General features: G+C 48.0%; 1 protein-coding gene across 5 annotated transcripts in view; it reads right to left on the bottom strand.

The window, feature by feature from the left end:
• The window catches only part of GNE (glucosamine (UDP-N-acetyl)-2-epimerase/N-acetylmannosamine kinase), a 99,465-nt gene that overhangs the window by 52,947 nt on the left and 36,407 nt on the right, over positions 1–10,111 (bottom strand). The window contains exon 1 of one of the 5 annotated variants that reach the window (XM_025201426.1): positions 9,829–10,071. The exons of the other annotated variants lie outside the window; for them this stretch is intronic. The gene's annotated coding sequence lies outside the window, so the exon portion shown is untranslated. Of the gene's footprint in view, positions 1–9,828; positions 10,072–10,111 lie in introns of those variants that run through there. 5 annotated transcript variants of the gene reach the window in all.

Genomic DNA, 10,111 nt, shown 5'->3' with positions numbered 1-10,111 from the left:
TATCAAGAAGGCAACAGGGGTCTGATCAGCCTCTAGCCTCTCCCCGTCGCCGAGCGCAATCCTCGACGTATCCCTCTTCCCTGCGCGCACAAGTTCCACGGAGCCTAGCAAACTTCGTGTGAGTCTATTCAGAACTCTTTTCTTCGAGTACTTTCTTCGGTTGGCGCAACGGGCTCGCGGTTTAGAGCCTCCAACCGGATGGGCTAGAAGAATGTTCACGGGAAGGAACTCTAGTCCGCCTCTCTTCTTTTCTATCTGTAACTGCAACTCAAGCAAGTTTTCCTGCCTGCACCGTGACCATCTTCAGTGTAAGTAAATAACCTTAAATCAACCATTACGTGTCTGTGCCTAATTCTAGCGTGTCGCCTGTTCTCTCCGACCCAGCGTGCCCGAGCTGCTGGCCACAGCCCGCGCGGCGCGAAAAAGGGCCCGGATCACTCCCGGCCCACACATTACCCACTTATTAGATCTTTTTACATGACAAATTCAGAATCTTTACCTCGTTTTTCTTCTGCACAGCCTGTACATGCAGCAAAAAGATTAATGATTAATAAAAACAAGCTGTTTTACCTCCTGTCAGCTAGCTCCACCCACCTTTTTCCCCCCTAAGACACTAACTGTAAATTGTATTTAACTCCTGAATCACTGCACGTATGGGTTTCTAATTCCTTTCATAAAACAACTTAACAATGTATGAACTTACAGTTTTTTCTGCCATTGTGTAAGCTGAGACCCATTCCATTACAAGAGATTGTCATCAATGCCTATCTAATGTTTGCCATGAATCATATTAAGTTTTCTGATTTTTCTCATCTGGATACGCATTCTCTCTGCACATGAAATTTGAACTTTGTCTAATATTGATTAGAAATGAGATATTAAACTAGGGGGAGGGGTGTTTACCAGTGCTGAACAGAAGATTCACTTTCTGAGACTCATGCAGAACATTCTGATTAACGCATCGTGGTATGCCATTAGCTTCTTTGCAACAGCATTGCCTTGCCGACTGATTTAGCTTGTGATCCATTACAAACCCCAAATTCTGCAATCTAGACACTCATTCACTATTTTATATCTGTGTATTCAGTTGTCCCTTTCTACGCACAATATTTAGTATTTGTCTGTACTGAATTTCATCTGATGAGGACAAGCACCATGTCCTTTGGCAGTCCCTCACAGCTGAGGATGATTGTCTTCCATGGTCTTATCTGTATCCAAAAATGGCTGATGAGACCTATCCAGGATCGACAGACCCTACTGCAGCTTGGACACGTTTCTGTGTGGGATGGGTGGTAGGCCTGTGTAAAATTTCAACAAGTGTTTCATTTTGAAGCTGTTTTGACGCATTTCAAGCTTGAATCGGCGAAATTGAAACGAAATGAAATGAAAGGCTTCGAAACAGCTTTGAAACGAAACAAGGGCACTCAAAATGTTTTGAGTTTCAAAGCCGGGCTTGCTTGTAGCTAAACAGAAGATAAGGAGAGGGAGGGGGAAGAGGGCAGAAGGACTGCTCGATATTGATATCTAGCTCCTGGTTGGATTCCCCAGCTCTCTGATTGTTTCCCCCAGCTCTCTGATCATTTCCCCAGCTCTTCCTGGCGGGTGCTGGCCCCCGATCTCTTCGTGGGGTTTCAGCACACTGCTGCTGCAGGCTGGGGCCAGCAGCAGATGCTCAGTGCAGCCCGCACTGAGCACCAGGAAGACTGCAGTGCACTGCTGGCCGCAGCCTGCAGCGTGCTGAAACCTGGCGTGGGGATCCGGAGGCCTGAGCCCCCCAGAAGAGCTGAGGGAATGATCAGAGAGCTGGGGAATCAAACCAGGAGCTGGGGGAAATGTTCAGGCCCCTGAACATTCTCCCAGCTCCCAGTTTGATTCCCCGATCTTTCCCCAGCTCTCCGATTGCTTCCACCAGGTCTTCCCAGGGGGCATGGGCCCCCAGATGATGCGGGATGACAGCAGGATGCCGCTGCCAGCTGGGGATGGTGGCGGCCCTGGGCTATTTCCCTAGCCAGCAGCAGCAGCCTGCTCAAACCCTGCATGCAGATCCAGGGGCTGTGCTCCCCAGGAAGAGCTGGGGGAATGATCAGAGAGCTGGGGAATCAAATCGGGATCTCTGGCTGACAGGTGGATCCACCCCAGCAGCACACGGCACCCTGCTGAGCTGCGCTGCACCCATGCAATGGTGCAGCTGCAGTGCAGGGACCAGTCGGGGGGAGAGGTGATCCCCACTGTCCCCCGCTATGTGGGGGTGTTCTGCCACGGGGACTCAGAGGCCCCAGTCATGCCAGATCCAGTGAGTGCAGGGCTTTTTTTTTTTTTTAAAGTTTTGCACTCACTGGCTGCGGAGCATGCAGGTGACAACATGCTGCAGCTGCCAGCTGGGACCAGCACCCAAGTCTGCCCAGTGCAGCCCACGCCAAGAAGAACCCAGTGCTGGCACTGGCCTCAGTTGGCAGCAGCAGCCTGCTGTCATCCTGCACACAGATTTGGGGGCCCGCGTCCCCTAGGAGGGCTGCGAGGCTGTGCCAGACTCCTCCTGGGGGGAGCGGGCCCCCAGATCTTTGTGCAGGATGACAGCATGCTGCCGGCAAGTGATACTACTTTTGCTTTGAACAGTTAGGTGCAGGGGTTTTTGTGAAACTGCACCTCAATCTCCTTGAAACTTGGCAGGCTTCATGCCCTCAGAAGGGGCTACCATCCCTGCAATTTTCATCTGAATCAGGCAAGAAATAACAAAGTTATAGGTATTTTCGTGATTCCCCATTATAGCCTATAGGCAGAAGATCGAGACGTGTTGAAACAGTGAAACAGTTTCAATCAAATGAAATGGGACGGTGCTTCAAAATAGTGAAACGAAACACTGTCCCTTCAAAATGGCGAAACAGAAGTCGAAATGAAATGGTGCTGTTTTGCACAGCCCTAATGGGTGGTGCTGGATTTTTTATTTGGTCCTCAACACACTGTTTCTGCTGCTCTCACTTTTCCATCTCCTGTTGCTGTCAAGAAGTTTCAAAGTACTGATATTCCTGCAGCAGACGCTTCTTCTGTTTGGTGTGGTCCTGGGCGATGAGTTGACATCAATGTTACGTTTTTTTTAAGATGGCCTTGAGGATGTCCCTGAAGTGCTTTTTCTGCCCTCCTCTTGATTGTATGCCTTGGCTGAGCTGGGAGAACAAAACTTGCTTTTGGAGTCCAGAGTCAGACATCCAGATCACCCGGCCAGCCCAAGAAGTTGATGCTGGATGATCATTGCCTTAATGCTCATGGTGTTTGCTTGCAGGAGACCGTTAACATTGGTGTGTCTGTCTTCCCACTGGATTTGGAGGATCTTCCGCAGGCAGTATTGATGGTACCTCTCCAACAACTTTATGTGTCTCCTGTACGTTGTCCACAACTCAGCTCCATACAGCAAGGTGGGGATCATGACTGCTTGATAAACTCTGAGCTTCATTTTGGATCTGATGTCATGATCTTTGAACACCCATTTTTTCAGGTGTCCAAAGGCTGCACTTGCACATTTGAAGCAAAGTTGGATTTTTTCATTGTCAGTCTTCTGCAAGAGATGGCTTCCAAGGTATGGGAAATACCCAACATTCTCCAGAGTCTCACTGTGGATCTGGAATACCAGAGCTAGGGCCTGTTCATTAGGAGCTTGTTGGTGGTGGACCTTAGTCTTCTGAACATCAAGCGTCAGTCCTGTTTTCTTGGATGCCTTGGTAAAGACACTGACAATTGCCTGAATGTCTGCTTCCCAGTGAGCGCACACCACAGCATCATCAGCATACTGAAGCTCAATGATTGTGCTCAGGGTGGTCTTGGCTTTGGCTCAGAGTTGGCTGAGGTTAAACAGCTTACCATCCATTTGGTAGTTTAGCTTCACTCCAGCTGGAAGCTTGAGTGGAGCTCAGAAGTAACATCGTGGCAAGGATTATTGAGAAGAGTGTTGGAGCGGTGACACAGCCTTACTAACTCCTATTTTAACCTCAAAGGAATCTGTGAAACATCCATTATGAGAACCACCACACATACTGTCTTGCAGAAGGCAGAGAATGGTGAAACGGGCATCCATATTTCAGAAGGATCCTCTAAAACACTTCTTGGCTAACACAGTCTAAAGCTTTTGTGAGGTCAAGGCCATGTACAGAGGCTTATGTTGTTCCCAACATTGCTCCTACAGCTGGCCAGCTGTGAAGATCATGTAGGTTGTGCCTCTTGATGCCCTAAACCAGAGGCAGGAAATTATTTTGGGTGGAGGGCCACTTAATGAGTTTTGGTGAGCTGTCGAGGGCTGCAAGGGTAGCCCCTTAATCGGTGCCCTGCCCCTTGGTCACCATCTTGGGACTGGAAGTCCTACCCCCTAACCTCTGAACTTTGCCACCAGAAGTCTTTCCCCTTGTCCTCAGAAGTACTCTTTTTGGGAAGGGGCTTTGCCATCTTGGAACAGGGAAAAAATTATATACTAAAAATCAAACATTGACAATAACATATTTTAACTTTATTAAAAATATATTTTTGTCCTGATATGTGTGTGTGTGTGTGTGCGCGGTGTGTATAGAGGCAATTGCATAATAGCTCAAAATAAGGTCTTACTCTTGTATATTGCGGGGGGTGGAGGGGGGGTGGGGGGGACAAAGACCTGCTGCGGGCCAGATCCAGCCTGCGGGCTGTATTTTGCCCACCCCTGCTCCATACCCACACTGAGATTCTGGGAGGACTTCTTAAGCAAGTGGAAGAGGATGGTTCAGAATGGTTTTTGCAATGATCTTTCCTGTGGTAGACAGCAAGATGATCCCTCTGTAGTTTTCACAGTTGAACTTGTCTCCTTTCCTGAAGACTGTCACAACCATGGCATGCCTGAGGTCATCTGAGATTTCCTTATCATTCCAGATTCTTAAGATGAGGGCATGAAGTTGTGATGTGAGCTCCTCTCCTCCCTGTTTTAAGATTTCAGCAGGGATTCCATCTGCTCCAGATGCCTTGTTCATCTCGATAGCTTTCCTCACTTCATCAAGGGCTGAAGGGATTCCATGATTATCTCTGACTGAGTGTTGTAGGATGGAGTTGAGAACACTTGTCAACAGTAGAGTGTTGACCGAGAAGGTCTTCAAGATGCTCCTTCCAACAGGCATTGATGGCTCCCCTTTCCTTGATCAGGTCTCCTCCATCCTTAGGTCTTAAGGGGTCTGGTCCCTGAGTGCTTGGACCAGAGATAGTTTGGCAGCACTAAAGAAGCTGCACAAATTGTGGATGTCAGCCAGATATTGAATCTCCTTCACCTTGTCTTCCCACCATTTGTTCTTCATAACATGTGTCCACCTTTGGATCTCTGCCTTGTCTTATTGGAGATTCATATTTCTTTTGCTCACAGTTGGTGTCATTTTGCCAAGCCCAAAAGGCCTTGTGCTTGCGATCAATCAACTCTTGGATCTCCCAGTCATTCTCATCAAACCAATCTTGATGATTCCTGGTAAAGAATCTAAGTGTCTCTTCACAGGTGCTGATGACAGTGGCCTTGAGGGCACTCCACAAGCTGCTGACATTCTCCCATTGTTGTTGATTGGAATTCACCAGTTTTGTATTGAGGCACTGGTGGAATAGGTCTCACTTGCTTGGGTCCTTGAGTCCTTCAATGCTGATCTTCTGTCGGCATTGCTTTTGCTACAGCCATTCTATGGGAGCCAGTTTGAGTGACATAACCAAGTGGATCTGTGATCAGTTCAGCAATCATCATCTCCTACCATAGCTTGGGTGATGCAGGCATCTTTGCGAGGACAGGCACGGATGATGACATAGTCAATCAGGTGCCAATGCTCAGATCATTGGTGTTGCCGTGATGTCTTGTGCCTGTTTTTCTGGTGGAACAGGGTGTTGATGATGGTGAATCTGTGTTCTATGCATTTGGTCAAGAGGAGGATGCCACTGGAGTTGACCTTTCCTGCTCCTTTGTTGCCGATGGTTCCATTCCAGATGTTAGAGTCCATTCTGACTCTGGCATTGAAATCACAGAGAAGAATAAGTCTGTCTCCCTCTGGAATGTCAGAAACAACTTGGCCAAGGTTGGTATAGAATTCCTCCTTGGTTTCATCAGCTGCATCAAAAGTTGGAGCATATATGCTGATGACAGTGGCATATTGGCTTCCTGCCAGTTTAAAACAGGGAGATTCATGAGATACTCATAAATTCCAAAAGGGAACTCACTGAGTTTGTTTATAAGTTCATTCTTAATGGCAAAGCCAACTTCACAGAGTTGGTATTCTCCTTCCTATTTGCCCTTCCAAAAGAAGGTATAGCTACCATCATGTTCTTTAAGCTGCTCATCTCCTGCTCTCTAGGTCTTGCTTATTGCAGCTACATTGATCCTGTGTCACCTGAGTTCTCGAGTTGTGATTGCAGTGCGGCGCTCTGGGCATTCACGGTTAATGTTATCCATGCGGGTCCTAATGTTCCAAGTCCTGAAAATAATGGTGTGTCTTTGTTGGTATTTTTGACCACAGTAAAGGTGATCCCACTAGATACAGTTATCCATCCAGTCAGGAAGAAATACAGACTACTATATTAGACAGACTATGTTTAGGGCATCTTTTCCAGCCCTAAGCAGAGCGGATCCTGAAGAGGGCTGCTCAGTCACAGTTATAATTGCTGAATCGCACTCCTATCTCGTCCAAGTGCTAGACAACTTTCTTGTAACTGCTGCCTTTGTGCCAGTTCATGAGTAGGAGCTTCCAGACTTCACAATCCTGCTCCCATCACTATTAGGACGTTGCCAAAGGGCTTGAGGAATATGCTGGCACGAAAGACGTCTGTGTGTGACTTCTTTTATTGTGGAGAAACTGCTGCACCATCAGCTTCCACACGGCTCTTGACAGAATGGGTACCTTGAGCCAGTGGCAAGGAGACCAGGACAACTGGGGATCTTGTCCTGCTGCAGTCTTCATCCACCTTTGCAGCCGCTGAGATTCTAACATCTTCTGCCTGCTTCACCGGTGAGGGCCTGTAGACCTACAGCTGGGGGCAAAACACACAATGGGGGCAATATCTCTCCCAGCAAAGTTTTCCTACCCATGGTAGATTAACCCTTTTGCCAGCTCTGGAGTCCCCATTCCCACCAGCTCTTGACTTCACCTAACCCTGCCTGGTTCTTCATTTCTCAACTTTCTGCTGGTTTTTTTCTTTCATATCAAGTACGTTCTTGTCTTCCTCGCGTCTGCGGCAAACTGAACCTAAATTCTGCAGCACAATGGAGAGCATGTGATAGTTACAAAATACATGTCGAAAAAGACATGGGTTCGATCCAGAACACAGAGCAAGTCTGCAGGCTTGCATGGGATCAGAAATTTGGCAGTGGGGCAAGCAGTGGCAGTATTAACCGCTGTGGCTCCTGGAGCAGGGCCAGCCACTGCTCATCCCAGACAAATTTTCAGCCTATGAGCAACCTCAGCCACAGCGTTAATTGCCATAGCTCCCAAATTCCTAGCCCCCTGGGCTGGATGGCATAGCTCTGGAAACCAGATCCAGCCTGTGGGCTGTATTTTTGACACCCCTGATTTACATCATTTCTCTGAATGACACCCATTATCCTGCTAAAGCATTTTTTGCCAGTTTAAGTGGGGCGACCATATGTCCTGGACTGGCTGGGATAGCCCTGGATTTCAGAAGCTGTCTCAGCATCCCAGCTGTTGGAAAAAATTGAAGCAAAAGGCCTGGATTGGTGCAAACCCACTCACACGTGCCTGGCTCCTGAGTCAAGATCACATGCAGGTGGGTTCATGTCATTCTGGGGCTTTTGCTTCAGTTTTCTCCAGGGAGCCCAGGCGACAAGCTGTCCCCTGGTCTGGCCTCCTCTGGGCTGCAGCAGAGTGAGAAGAGGGGGAACCGCAGATTCGTGTGTGTGTGTGTGTGCGCGCGCGCGCGCGCACACGTGTGTTTGTATTGCACTGTCCTGCCTAGCCCTGCTTCTGGGAGCTGCAGGGCTGTAGTAGCTATGTGTGCATACTGCGCTGCCCTGCCCCGCCCCACTTCTGGGAGCCTTGGGGTGGCAGGGATGATTCCCAACAAAATCCAATCTTGTATTACTAGCGTTAATGTGGCATTTCTCTCCCCTCCGCAACAATCTGAAATGAGTTCACCTCTCTCATGCTCAACCTTTATTTCAAAAAGCAATCAAGTGTTAAGGATTGGTTATTTTTATAAACTTAATGGCTTAGGTTTCAATCTACATTTTCTCAAGCCACCAAACTCTAAGTCTGATTTACGTGCTCTATTGCGATAGAGATCAAGACTCAGCTTTGGGTTTCATTTCCTTTAACAGTTATGACTTTTTTCTTAAAAGGTACAATACGCATTTAAAACCTTAATCTCTTTACCCTAAGATGTAAAGAAAGAATACTGCTGTAATTCTAGTGGTATTATTTAAAGTCATACAAAATTATATTGCTAAATGAAAACAAGAATTATTTTTTCTTCTCTGTACAAGTATAACAGCATAACAAACTATTTTTTTATACTTTTCTGTCTGTGATGGCTTAGAAAGAGATGATTCCTATCCTGAGCAGGTGATTGGACTAGATGATCTCCTGAGGTTCCTTCCAGTCTTACTTTCCTATGATCTTTCCAGTCCTATTTTTCTATGATTAATTTGATTTAGGTATCACTGTTAAATTGCCTTCAACATTTTAAATTAACAGTTCTTTTTAATTGTTTCTAACAACAATAATACCCCCTCACCTATGGAAAAACTTAATTAAAACAAAATCAGGCTGAGGATGTTCAAGCAATTGTTGAGACCTTTACTCATTACAAGATTATCTCTGATGCTATGTGATAATACGGGGCAGTTATATACAGCCTTTCCAAATAGGGAAATGGAGGCACAAAAAGACAGAGAGCAGCAGTGACAGGATGCAAACAGCCCATATCTCCTTACTCAGAGTTACCTGCTGCAACCAGGAGACACACAAATCCTCTTAGAGGATGTGGCATCTTATATATTCACTGTTTTTTCAGAAGCAGTACTAGGCCAGTTAAATCTTTCCTGGCCCTCCAATAACACACCTATTGTAAGTTCCTAAGGCTATCCAACTTGGATCAAGTCATCCAACCTAAAGGAAAGATTTTAACTTAGGGATGCAAGGGGCCAAAGCATCTCTTGAAATGCACAATAAATTGACAGATGTGAGGAAAATGAAGACAAGGCATTTAAAACAGATTGCTATGCAGAGGTAGGGTGGCCATCATAAAGGACAGTCTGGTTTTCTGCTCCTCTGTACTCTACTGATACGAAACCCTATGCCTTTATACCCTCTATTTTTCTGTTGTAGAGAAAAATAGGGGACATAAAGGCATCGGGTTTCGTATCAGTAGAGGACAGAGGACAACTGGACTGTCCTCTGTGATGGCCACCCTACACAGATGTGCGTTCTTACTACCAGTTACCACTAGTGATGTGTAGGGGGTGCACGTGGGTGCACCTGCACCCCCTGAGCATGGTGGAGCACCCCCTACAAAAAGGTGCCGCGGCTACTTGCCACCTCTCCACCCCGCCACCAATGGTGCCTGTGGGCAGTCAGTGATCGCCGATGGCCACCGCCGTTGCCAGCAGCATCTGTGGGTGGTTGCTGGCCCCTGGTCAGTGCTTGCCATCCTGCCCTCGCCCCTGCCACTGACAGCGACGGTGGCATCTACGAGAGCTGCCCGCTTACTGCCACCACACTCCTGCTGCCACTGTGCCCCCGCAGCAGTCGGGGGGCACGCATCATTCATGCCAGTTACAGTCTACTAGAGAAGGGCAAATGAGCTGGCAACCACACAGTAAGTTAGGTGTAAATTTACAAAGCATTAGCTGCTCCCCAGTAAACTGCCAGCCGCACGTGGCACCTGTTCCAGCCACTGGGGATCCACACTAGACGAGGCACCTGCCAGCACCCCATGCAGCCCTGGTCCCAGCCTGGCCCTGTGGCGCGTCCCAGAGCGGGTGCCCGGTGTGGCACAGCCCTGCCGGGGTGACCAGTGCGGAGTGGGCCTGCAGGGCGCGTGGGGTCCCCTCCGGCAGCTCCCGGGTCCCACTGGAGAGGCCACGGCCCCTGCGGGTCGGGTCCTGCCGCAGCCCGAAGGA

This window comes from Alligator sinensis, unplaced genomic scaffold (assembly GCF_000455745.1).
Source record: "Alligator sinensis unplaced genomic scaffold, ASM45574v1 scaffold434_1, whole genome shotgun sequence".
Classification (NCBI taxonomy): Eukaryota; Metazoa; Chordata; order Crocodylia; family Alligatoridae; genus Alligator; species Alligator sinensis.
The sequence above is the reverse complement of the archived record's forward strand: the minus strand, read 5'-3'. Positions and strand labels throughout refer to the sequence as shown.